Consider the following 13,205-nt stretch of genomic DNA (forward strand, 5'->3'; position numbering starts at 1 on the left):
TGGCCCACCTACTACGCCACTGTTCGAAGCGTTAGGATTGTCGCGACTATCGCAAAACATTAGTTTTTACACGTAAACAAATTTATAATCTAATTTGTAATTTTTTCCTGTTTTTTTTACTATTATATATTACAATCGCGTCAAGCACACGAAGACGTTTTGTAAGGCGGCCATTTTCCGTTCCTGCGCTGCAATATAAATACTTTTTATTACCTACTTTGCGATACAGGTTCTAATAAGTTCTTAACTAGTACTACTTAATTTACGACAAATTCATTTTGATAAATGGCAATTCAAAAGGGTTATTTTCTTATTGCTAGGGGGTTTTTAATAATATAATACAAAAGTTCCTAAAGATTCAAGTGTTATCCGAAAATTTTAAGACTTTTTCTATTATATATTACTGCTTCAAAGTAAAATTTAAATAGAAACACTGAAAATAATAGACGCTTGTACAATGCTACATCGGTCGGACGGTAGGGACGCGAATAACAGGCTGCTACAAAATCGATTACAAAAATCCTTATTAAAGATCATTGTTAAGTTATTGTTACGAACGGGGGTCCTTTTGGTTGGGGTCTCTTTAGCTGGTATAACGCTTTTTTAGAAAAATAAGTTTAAAAAAATTTAATTCTAATTTGAATTACGCATTCCATCGTTCCATCGACTGTAATATATGTTATATTTTCTGTTTCCATCACTAGCCCTTCTGTCAAAAAGATCAAGCTAACTTGAACAGGGTATATTAATTGCAACAAACAATAAACGCCTTTAATGTCATATTTAACTCAATGTTCGAATTGTTTAATTTATTTACTGTCAGACCTCGAAGTCGCCAAATTTAAGTCCTAATTGAACTAAAATCGCTAGTCAATAATTTGCAATTAAATATATAATCTAATTTGTATTTTTTTTTTGCTGTTTTTACTAGATATTATTTAAATCGTGTCACGTACACGAAGACAGTGTTAGCAAGAGCGCCACTATAAAATAATGAACGCCGACAATTTAATAGTTTTCTTTAATAAAAACAAGTGGAGTGTACCTTCGTGAGTGAATAGATCTATAAATTCCAAGGCAGGACTATATTATTTATGAGTTAAAGGCTTGGAACTTATTCCACGCTGTTCCAATACTGATTGGCAAACATTTGGAAGTTTTGTCCACTAACACACGCAGCTGTCCTTAGATGTTTTTCTTCAAAATCGGTTTTTTATAAGAGACATACCAACATACTAAAATATCATTTTTTCATAAATTAATTTTATTATACTTCTGGATAAGGTAGGTAATCTAAGGGTAAAAAAAAAATTAAATCAGGTCAGTAATTCCAGAGTGAATTGATTACCGAAAAACTAATCTTTCCTCCTTTTTTTTATCGTCGAGGTAAATAAATACGTAAGTAATAATTGTTGTTTAAGATGTAATTTAAGCTTATCTTAATTTTATCTAATCTTCGTCTAAGATTACTTATTTTGGTCCTAGACGATGAGACAGAATCTAAAGCCCGCGTCGACAAATATTAACATATTGTATTTTTTAATCATTAGATGTATTATAATTCTCATCTCTAATCATAGATTATGTTTAATTTATATTTTTAATAAATATTGTGTAATGTGACGGTGCATGGTGAGACTACCAGTAAATGGTAGAACATTTGCCAAGGTAATTTTGAAATGTATCTTTTTTAATGTGATATTGTATCTACTGTTGGTTGTCCTACTGAAAATAAAATTTAAAAAAATAAATATTAGATATCTAGATACAAATAAATTAATAAATGTTTTTTGTAATGTCTATAAGATGAAGCGATTCTCGAAGAATGTTTTAATATTAACGTTAAATATTTTCACGTTCTTGTATATATACCGCAGGAACTAGTTTAATTAGCCAATCGTTTAACAGTCTAACATTTTTTATTAAACGGCGCCTGATTGAACATCAGCAGCAAGAATGACATGAAACGAATAGATCTTCCGTTACTAGAGTGGAGTGATTTGCTTTACTCTCCAGGCCAATATATGTATTTGTCTTTGTCTATCTTTAACAAGCCACGAAACGGCTTAATAAATGAAATTTAAAAGTTATCGAGTAAGTATACCTGCACGTTTGGTACGACTACGTGTCATTATCCAGTGACCATTGCGATCCGCCACAGTCGCTTCAGCATTTCGAGCTGAAAACAAACAATAACCCTGGAAAACTCCTAATATTATTCTCTATTAATTAAACTATTAGTATGCACATAGTCTGCAATGTATATATGACCGAGTAGGTACATATGTATTGTAACATATGATCAAGCAAAAAATTACGCTGCGTCGCGTTGCACAAATGCTCGACAGAGCTCGACTGATATTGCATGACGCTAAGTAAGTAGGTACATGATTCTAGGTTTTATTTAAATTTTAAAAAATAAATCACATGACATCCTAAAAATTTAACACTTACCTGCAGGATTCCTATTTCTTCCCCTACGGGCGACTACATCGGCTCTAGCTGCCGCTAAAAATAAATATTTTTAACATTAAGCAAGTATATAGTGCTTGTAATATAGAAGCTTAGATTGAATCTATATTAAATATTTGATTTTTATATAAATATATGACGAACAGTATCATTTGATTGTGGATAATTCAGTGATATTGCATTCATATCATTCAAATAGATAAATAGCTTGAGTGCTTTATATAGTTAACATGTCAATAAATTAGAATAACAATTAGGTATCTTTAGTTATTATCGTAGTTCTTGATTAAACATACATAATAAGAACATCTCTGAATACAAAATTTTATAATTATTGAGATGTTAGATGAGACCAAATTCCTCTCATAAGGGGGTCAAAGTTTTATGGACATTCATTAAAAATATGGGAAGTGATAAATAGGCTTAGGTATGTTAATAACTTGAGAAATTGTTAAAACTGTTTTGAAAATTAATCATTCAAGATTTCTTTTTATGGTATATGTTGGCGGACGAGAATATGGGCCACCTGATTGTAAGTGGTCACCACCGCCCATAGACAATGGCGCTGTAAGAAATATTAACCATTCCTTACATCGCCAATGCGCCACCAACCTTAGGAACTAAGATGTTATGTCCCTTGTGCCTGTAGTTACACTGGCTCACTCACCCTTAAACAACAATAGCCGTAACACAACAATACTGAGTATCATTTGGTGGTAGAATATCTGATCAATGGACGGACCCAGACGGACTTGCACAAAGCCCTACCACCAAGTAATAGATGGTAAAATTATTGATAAGTTTGTATGGAATTAATTTCGAAAGTTAAGAAACTGAAAATCGTTGCTTCTGTGCGTTTTAGAAAATCCATCACCCAAGAGGGTGAAATTTGGGATGAAAGTTTATAAATAGAAGTTCTAATTTATTAAAATGTGAAAAATTACGAAAAAGCTCGTATAATGTTCCCGATAGGGCATCCCATCGGGTAGACGCCAGTAAGTCTAATAAGGGTTGAAAACTCACCTCCAGTTCCGTATTTACCATACGAACATTTCCGAGAGACATTAATAAAATACATGCACTAAGATATACGTGTAACGTTACTTTTGTATTGTGGTAACGTCATTATACATAACTACGAACATTTATATAAACATTTAGAATTAAAAATAATATTGCAAAAAAAAATACATATAGAAACATGCAAAGCAGTTTCAGACAATGCCTGCGGTATTGCCGGATTCAGCTCCATCGTTACCGGTCTTCAATCGATCGAGCTATAAAATAGAACCTTTTGATGTTTAATTGAACACAATCTACCTTCTAATCTCGCAACTTTTAAGTGCGGTTCGTTTAATTTATTTTGTAAAATGACAACCCTAAGTGCATGTGAAACTGTTCACTTAAATCGATTTTTATTTTAAAAATAAAACTTCTTTTTTTAACATAAACAAATATAATTTCATTCTGCTGATTTTCAAGCAAACATTCTCCAGTTTCTGTTGCCAATCCTCCAATCTGCTTTGGATCTCAAGTACATTTTCACCAACCAGTACAATGTCGTCGGCAAACAGCATGCACCAGGGTGCCTCTTCCTGTGTGTACGCTGTTAGTCCATAACCAGCAGGAAGAGTTAAGGACTTGGACCAAACCCTTGGTGTAAGCCTACAGCCACACTGAATTGGTCGATGTTGCCAGCAGACGATTGGACGTAGGTACAGGATCCCCTGTACATAGCACGGACTAACTCCACACGCTTCCCAGATACCCCTTTCTCTTTCATGGACCACCATAACACTTCACGAGGCACTCTAACATAGGTTTTCTTGAGATTACTGAACACCATGTGCAAGTTCTTGTGAGAATGTCTGTACTTCTCACATAATTGGCAGAGTGCAAAGATAGCATCCATTGTCACTCGACCTGGCATAAAGCCAAACTGATTTTGGGTAATCTCACTCTCTTCCAACAATCTTCTCTCAATTACATTCTCCCATACATTACATTGTACTTATATGACATGAGCTTTATCCCTCTATAGTTGTTGCAATCCTGTACATCCCCTTTATTTTTGCAGATGGGCACTAGCGAACTGCTGCACCATTCTTGTGTGATGGTTTCTTCATGCAACAACTTATTGAAGAATAAAGTCAACCACATACATCCGTCACACTTTAACCTTCCATACTTCAAGTGGTATATGATCTGGACCTAAAGCCTTCCCATTTTCCATGCTTTTAGCTGCTGTCATTATCTCATCCATGCTTATTTCTCTTACTAATCCTTTATTTACTCGTGCCTCTTGGAGAATACCATTCCAGCCATTCTCTTCATTCATAAGTTTTTCAAAATAAACCTTCGATCACTTGCATTCAAATTTTTTACAACCTGCCATGCGACTGCGGCTAATGCTTCGCCTGGCAGTCGGCAGCACTTTACAGTTTATGACACTGCATAGCCTTCGCCTGACTAGAAAGTAGTCTATTTGAAAGCATTCGTCGTTGTACCCTTTATCCTTATATGATCGATAATATATCGTGATTTTATTGTTTGTCTGTTTGGTATATAGATACTATTTTTTTATTTAAGATTAAATATTTGTATTGTAATAAAGTAAACAGATAAGAACTGATTAAAGGGACTTGAAAAATCGTCTACCAAATATGTTCGAGATTAAATGAAATATAAGCATTTCATTTAGTCTCATTACATTACATTACAGTACCGTACAGTAAAGTAAAAAATGGATGTTCTGGGGAGGAATACTGTTACAATTAATTCCAACCACGAGAGTTACACAAGAAATTAACAACTTTGATCATTGTTCGAGATCTTAAATAATAATTTTATATGTTCATATAATTTCAAAGCAACAATAAAAAAGAAGAACAGCTTGAGAGCTTAATATAGTATCATGACAGTTAAATTAAAACAACAATTAGATTTATATAGTTATTATATAATAAAAAATCTCCGAATAAAATTTTATAATTATTGAGTTGTTTGATGAGGCTGTGCCAAATCGTTGGGTTTAACAGTCTTCAAAATTCCTCTAACAAAGGGGTTAAAAGTTTTATGGACACTCATTATAAATATGGGAACTGACAATTAAGCTTATAACTTATAAATAACTAACTTGAGAAATTGTTAAAATTTCTCTGAAAATGAATTATTCAAGTTAGCAAATTTATGGATAAGTTTATAAGGAAGTTCATTTGAAAGTTAAAAAATATTAAAATCATTGCTTCTATGCGTTTCAGAAAATCCATCACCCAAGAGGTGAAATTTGAGATTAATGTTTATAAATAGAAGTCTTTATTTATTTCCATGTGGAAATTAACGACAAAAAGCTCGTATAATATTTCCGATAGGACATCCCATCGGGTAGACGCCAGTCTAAAAGATAATTACAAGGCTAGAAAACTCACATCCCGTTCCGTATTTACGATACGAACATTTCCGAGAGACATTAATAAAATACATGCACTATGATATACGTGTAGCGTTTATTTTGTAGTGTTGTAACGTGATTGTACATAATGCTTATATCTATTTTATATAATACAGACTACGAACTTTAAAATTATCTATAAATAACATTTAGAATTAAAAATAAATTTATAAAAAAACACACGTAAAGCAGTTTCAGATAATGTATAACCTGCTGTGGTGCCGAGTGTAGCTCCATCATTTCTGGCACTGGTCTGAGCACTTCTCATTCTGGCACTCTCAGCCACTAGAGCTGCAAAATAGAACTTTTTAAATTTTAATGGAAAACAACACAATCTACCTTTTCATCTCGCAACTTTTAAGTGCGGTTCATTTAATTTATTTTGTAAAATGACAATCCTAAGTACATGTGAAACTGTTCACTTAAATCGATTTTGATTTTAATATTTTTTTTTTTTTAACATAAACAGATAAAATTAAGAATATATGACTAGAGACATTACTATAGAGATAATCAAGTAATATAGAACATTGCTTGCCGGGGAATTTATTTACAATAATGCAATTATATTGGTATTTCATTCATTAAAGAATAAACTTCGATGTTAGAGATGTGACAAATAATTTTAATACACGTATTAATTATCTGTGGGATTATCTTAGATAAGACAGAGCCACACATTATGTGAGAATATTATTATTATATTGAATATAGACCCTATATTCAATATAATAATAATATTAAATATATAAGAAAGAGTACATTTACAAGACGCTTAGTATGATAATATGAATAATAATGTACTTAGTTAAATTTTATCTGAGTATTAAATAAAATCAAAGAACAATTATACTAGGACGACTGACATGACGCTCACATCCGTCGACATCTCTTTGTAGTATGTTCACAAATCTAAGTATATATGGATATAACTACAAATACATATAGCAACTACTGACTTCACGCTACGCAGGTGCATACGAGCCCTTTTTGATATTCACCCTTCTGTCCCCTTCGTTGGCGTGACGTCGTATTGTCTAAAGCTTACATAGATAATATGATTGGTGCTTATTCAAGAAACTCGCAACAACATTTGCATTAAAACACATTTATTAGACATATTTGATGTATTGAAAAGCGACGAACACAATAAACAGTTTATCAAAAATAAAAACATGTCATGCTTTTTTTACACGAAACGATGAAAAATTTGATCATTAAATTCAGAGCATTTACACCTTAAGCGCTAATGTAAGTATGTTTTATACAAGCACTTAGCCCGTTAATATATTTTAAGCATTCATCGTTGTATCCTTAATATCAAACTACATATATTTACTGGAATCGATAATGAGACTAAAATTTGAATTCTAAAACAAATCATATAACCACAGAGAAATAAAAATTAGTAGAGAAGTAAAAATTAATTTAATATTATATAGGTACTACTTTTTATTTAAGATTAAATATTTGTATTGTAATAAAATAAACAGATAAGAACTCATTCAAAGGACTTGAAAAGTCGTCTATCGAATAAGTTATGTAAAATTTAAGCATTTCACTTTAGTTTTAATCCTAGGGTTTCCTAATTTTATTCCTTCAATAATAATATACAATAAATAGTGAATATTAATTTCTTCTCATTACATTACAGTACAGTACAGTACAATAAAGCAAGAACTGGATGTTGATTGGGCGAGGAATCTTCCTATAATCAATTCCAACGACGACAGTCACACAAGAAATTACCAACTTTGATTATTAGATGAGATCTTAAATATTCATTTTATTATAAAATCTGTCTATAATATCGACGAAGTTCTTATCGGAACTTTAGCAGTGTAATGAATAGAGATATAAAATAAGCGGAATAGCGTTGTATATTGTAAATGTTATTCTAAGGTTTGTTTATATTTATTCCTTCTTCGATTGGAATACAATATGTATAAAATATCCTAAAAGAAAGAAAAAATATTGTTAGAAGCATGTGGTCCGGGAAACCGTCACCTATATCACTAAACAAGGTGAGAAATTGTCATCCTACAAACATAGTATACCTACTATACAAGTGACGTAAGACGACTTTGATTTTTAAACTTCGAAGATTTTAGTGATGTAGGTGAAAAAATATCGATCGATTAATTCAATATTACAAAAATGATTTTGCAACATTACATTATCTAAATTAATAAGAATAATTATTTATTCATCAATAATATTATGCTAATATCTTACGATCATTTACATACGACATAACAAATTATTTTTTCCAGGTGATATAAAAACCACCCACCTACTTTTTCCTATTGAAACCAAAATGCAAAGAAATGTGCAAAAAGCGTTGACATTAAATGGAGCATTGCAGGTGATAGTATAGAATAAAAACTAAGCAAACTATAGAACGTACATACATGTAAGTTGTGATTCATTGCCGTTCGTGAGCAGTCGTTCTATAAATTTTCATTGAAATTATCACCAATTCGTGATTTAACACACTGATACTTTTCATTACTCATGGTAGTATTAAATTACTAATGGTTATATTTCTGCACACTGTTCCTCTTTCCCAATTGCACTCGCTCTATAATTTGCTTATATAAAAAAGTTCTAGATGTTTCTATCAAAAGCAGCAAACATGAAAGCTTTTTGAGTGTCACTTATACGAAAAATTTTCACCTTCTATTTCATCATAAATGTCGATCACCACAAAAGGCTGGAATTCCTTTCTATTCTCTGGTCGCTCGTCGGCCATGGTTGGTATCGCTATAGAATAATAAAAATATATATTAATATCGATACTTAATTGTTATTTATTTAAAAACACTTGATTCCTGTTGTTACACAAAGTTTGTTGTTGGTAAACGTGACACGTCTAAATGTAAACATTGTTTCTGAAAATCATTTAAAGCTTTGAATAAGAACAAAAAAATATCAGAAAGTTATATTAAGTATTTATCTTACGATGTATATTGTTTTCCAGATTCCTAAATATTTGATACTTAATCGTATTTTATTTACTTTTAAAATGATTCCACCAAACATTTGTATCCGTTAATGTAATCAAGAGTAAATAAAAGCAAGCTAAACCCGATAATATTAAAAATTTTAAAAGACCTGAAATATAATCGGTAACTTAATAATAAAAACTTAAGCTCATAATTTTGAGACTGTAAGCGATCAAATCAAAATCGTACTGTGTTATTTTAGAAATACAGAAAGAGCCACCCAGAAATGCATTCCCGAGATGGCCTGAATAATTAATAAATAATAATAAATAATTAATCCGGCCTTGAAATTTGGTCTCACAATATTTCTAATGACAATCGATAAACATGATTTTCTAATTTGGCAAACCTTTTCATTTGGAAATGATAAGTAGCTTGAAGAAAGCGACACGCGACAAGATTTATTAATTATTTATACAACAAACCAAATGTCAAAATACATTGACATTTGTGATTTGACACATTCGAAATGCGTTTTGAAAACATAAATTCAATGAGTTTGTTATCTCAACCATACCGATCAATCTCATTCGTATCTTCTCCATCCTACGTGACATTGGCGAAATAATCTGTGCCCTGTGGCACAACTAAAAGCCATTAAACTAAGAATTGAATTGAACATAAATTCAATACACACGACAGTCGACAAGCAATCTTTTATGATGTAATGCCTTGACAGGTTCTTGTCGAACTTAAACAAAATTCTTACGGTGTTATATCTATTTGAAATGTTCAGGTGTAGTTTATGATTGCTTTTTAATTTTCTCAGAAACGGTGCATTTGCATTGCCTCTTTACGCGAGCGATATCGTTGTGCTCAAATCATTTGCAGTTGCTCCAAACTCTTGCTACCGGGTACTAAAACAAACCCTAAGTATATGGATTATAAATCAAAATACAGACTCAATGTAATATATTAGAAAATGATTTGGACTACGAAGAATTGAAAAAATGTTGTAACTGACAACCTTCATTCTGAATCAGGTCATCAAATAAGAAATAATTCTTACTTAGAAATAAAAATGCTTTTGCTCTCACATTCCTTAGAAGACTCATACCCAATGCATTTATTAAATTTATTATTATTAGATAATTTAATAAAATGCTTTTCACAATAATTAGTACCTCGATCATTATGTTATTTAATATTTTCTAAGTAGGCACGAAGCATGCATTATATAACATACATAATAAACATAATCAGCCTGTAAATTTCCCACTGCTGGGCTAAGGCCTCCTCTCCCGTTTGAGGAGAAGGTATGGAGCATATTCCATCACGCTGCTCCAATGCGGTATTATAACTAATAGACAAAACAAGCATCAATAGCGCAATGGGTTATTGGCCACCTAGTGATGTAAAAAGTCACAGAATCGAGCCTAACCCCTTGGGCTATTGTCGTCCCCACTCCTAACACAAGTGATAAGCTTAAAAGGAGGGGTAAATTAGTATTAGTAAGTCCTTAATTAACATGGAGCAGTAATAATAATATTTAAAAAAAGAATTTACTTGGCTCTCCTTTGTGTTGCGCAGCAGGCAGCAAAGATCTGAAATAAAAATCTGCATTCTGTCATTTCAACTATAACTTTAATACATAAATTAAAATGGTAAAATATTAGCTGTTAATCGTCTAATTGGCATCGTCCCCTTTTGAAAATGTTTGATTAATAAGATCTTCCAACGCGGGTCAGTGGATACATGTGTAGTAGTTTGACATTCAACACATTTACATTTCCTAATAATATTTTCTCTCACCATTGTGTGCAACATGCAAGTAACAATGTCATTGTTATTTGTATGTTGTAACTACACTGAAGTTTTTTAATGTCGTCTTATCTCTCTTCCAATTATGTTTATTTTTTTTTAATTTAAATTTTAATGATTTTAATAAAATCAAAAATACACTAAACAACAACATTTAAATAACATACATATATTATGTCGGATTCTGGCAACCTAAAGGTATAAATAACCTTTTAGGAGATCCTATAGAAATTTTGAAAGAATAATAAATAACTGTATGTATTATATTATATAAAATAAAACTTCAAATATCCAATGGAATATAATTGTTAATGTAATTAAATTATAATATGCATATTTTTTATATAGGTCCATAAAATTTTACAAACTCCTCGATATCTAATGTATTTTACATTAGATATAACCATGCTAATAAACACTTTAACTTCTTAATCATTTGCAACCTACTATTTTATTCAATTTTATAATCATTAGCGATGATTTAATCTGGTAACTGAATGTTTATTTTCATCGGCTGAAATATTCTTATACTTAGCAGCGCCACTCCCTTTCTTCAAACAAAAAACAAGACAAGTATACAAGCAAAATGATTATAATATTTGCTTGTATACTTGTCTTGTTTGTCTGTGTGCGTTTGTGTACAGTATATATACTTTATATCTAATATTAGTATATTATATAAAATAAAATTCTAATATTATTATATTATATAAAATAAAACTTCAAATATCCAATGGAATATAATTGTTAATGTAATTAAATTATAATATGCATATTTTTTATATAGGTCCATAAAATTTTACAAACTCCTCGATATCTAATGTATTTTACATTAGATATAACCATGCTAATAAACACTTTAACTTTTTAATCATTTGCAACCTACTATTTTATTCAATTTTATAATCATTAGCGATGATTTAATCTGGTAACTGAATGTTTATTTTCATCGGCTGAAATATTCTTATACTTAGCAGCGCCACTCCCTTTCTTCAAACAAAAAACAAGACAAGTATACAAGCAAAATGATTATAATATTTGCTTGTATACTTGTCTTGTTTGTCTGTGTGCGTTTGTGTACAGTATATATACTTTATATCTAATATTAGTATATTATATAAAATAAAATTCTAATATTATTATATTATATAAAATAAAACTTCAAATATCCAATGGAATATAATTGTTAATGTAATTAAATTATAATATGCATATTTTTTATATAGGTCCATAAAATTTTACAAACTCCTCGATATCTAATGTATTTTACATTAGATATAACCATGCTAATAAACACTTTAACTTTTTAATCATTTGCAACCTACTATTTTATTCAATTTTATAATCATTAGCGATGATTTAATCTGGTAACTGAATGTTTATTTTCATCGGCTGAAATATTCTTATACTTAGCAGCGCCACTCCCTTTCTTCAAACAAAAAACAAGACAAGTATACAAGCAAAATGATTATAATATTTGCTTGTATACTTGTCTTGTTTGTCTGTGTGCGTTTGTGTACAGTATATATACTTTATATCTAATATTAGGAACCAGTTTATTGGCTCTTGAGGTATTTTTAATAATGGTTTATCTCTTAAATTACTGACTAATGCATATTTTAATATATTAAGGGTTCATTCATGTAAACAATGACACATTATGTTGATTCAATTTTATTAGTTGTGTTGCTAAAGCCATATATGTTTCCAAGGCATTTTATAAGATAATGGTTTAGATTTTAATGTTATTGTCTTTTAAATCTAAGTTGGTACTTATGGAAGATAGTTTTTCACCTTGAGAAAAGATATTATCTATTATATTATATTATAGAATTAAATATACAACACACCATCTATAAGATTTCCTGTTGCACCTCATGCGATTTTTTTCTAAATTATTTTGTAGGTATATTTTATTTTCATTTTTATAGTGCATAGAAGTACTAATATAATATTTCCCAGCTAAAGTGACATTAAACTTAAAAATTAAATATATACAGAAACCATTTTTAGTATTTACATATTTGACTATTTAATCAGAAAAAAGCGAGTAATTAAATATTCATAAACCGAATTATTAACGAGGTATTACTAAATAAAAGTAAATTCAAAATGATAAATCACGTAAAATATTTTTAAATGATATCTTGAAGCCTCACCTGTAGCCGCTTCACCCTACGTTCCGTCCTTGCAGTCGGCGCTAATAAATCAATACGCGCATATAAATCACACTACAGCTGTGTAATTTTGATTTGATAACTCACTTTACTTACCTGTTACTTCCTTACATGTCAAACATAAAAGTTGAACGAAAGGGTGCGTATTTCATTACTTTTTTTTATTATTTTGGTTACTATAGTAGGTAATTAGTTAATATAATATCTCATATTTATATCAAATTTAAATAAGTATATACTACCATTTTGAATACTCCGCCATATTGTATTAATATGAAATGCATACATACTTCGGAATTCGGATTATTGTAAGAGTACAGTAATCCAAAGCTTATTGTT

At 30.4% G+C, this 13,205-nt stretch overlaps 1 long non-coding RNA gene across 1 annotated transcript; it reads right to left on the reverse strand.

Moving 5' to 3' along the window:
• Nucleotides 1-5,890: 5,890 nt before the first annotated feature.
• On the reverse strand, nucleotides 5,891-12,977 carry LOC135194666 (uncharacterized). The gene is made up of 4 exons (XR_010309890.1): nucleotides 12,849-12,977; nucleotides 10,435-10,472; nucleotides 8,600-8,686; nucleotides 5,891-6,214 (listed from the first exon to the last, which is right to left on the reverse strand). It is a non-coding gene; the product is annotated as an uncharacterized LOC135194666 (long non-coding RNA).
• Between the last annotated feature and the right edge of the window lie 228 nt (nucleotides 12,978-13,205).

This window comes from Vanessa tameamea, chromosome Z, assembly GCF_037043105.1.
Source record: "Vanessa tameamea isolate UH-Manoa-2023 chromosome Z, ilVanTame1 primary haplotype, whole genome shotgun sequence".
In the NCBI taxonomy this organism is placed as follows: Eukaryota; Metazoa; Arthropoda; class Insecta; order Lepidoptera; family Nymphalidae; genus Vanessa; species Vanessa tameamea.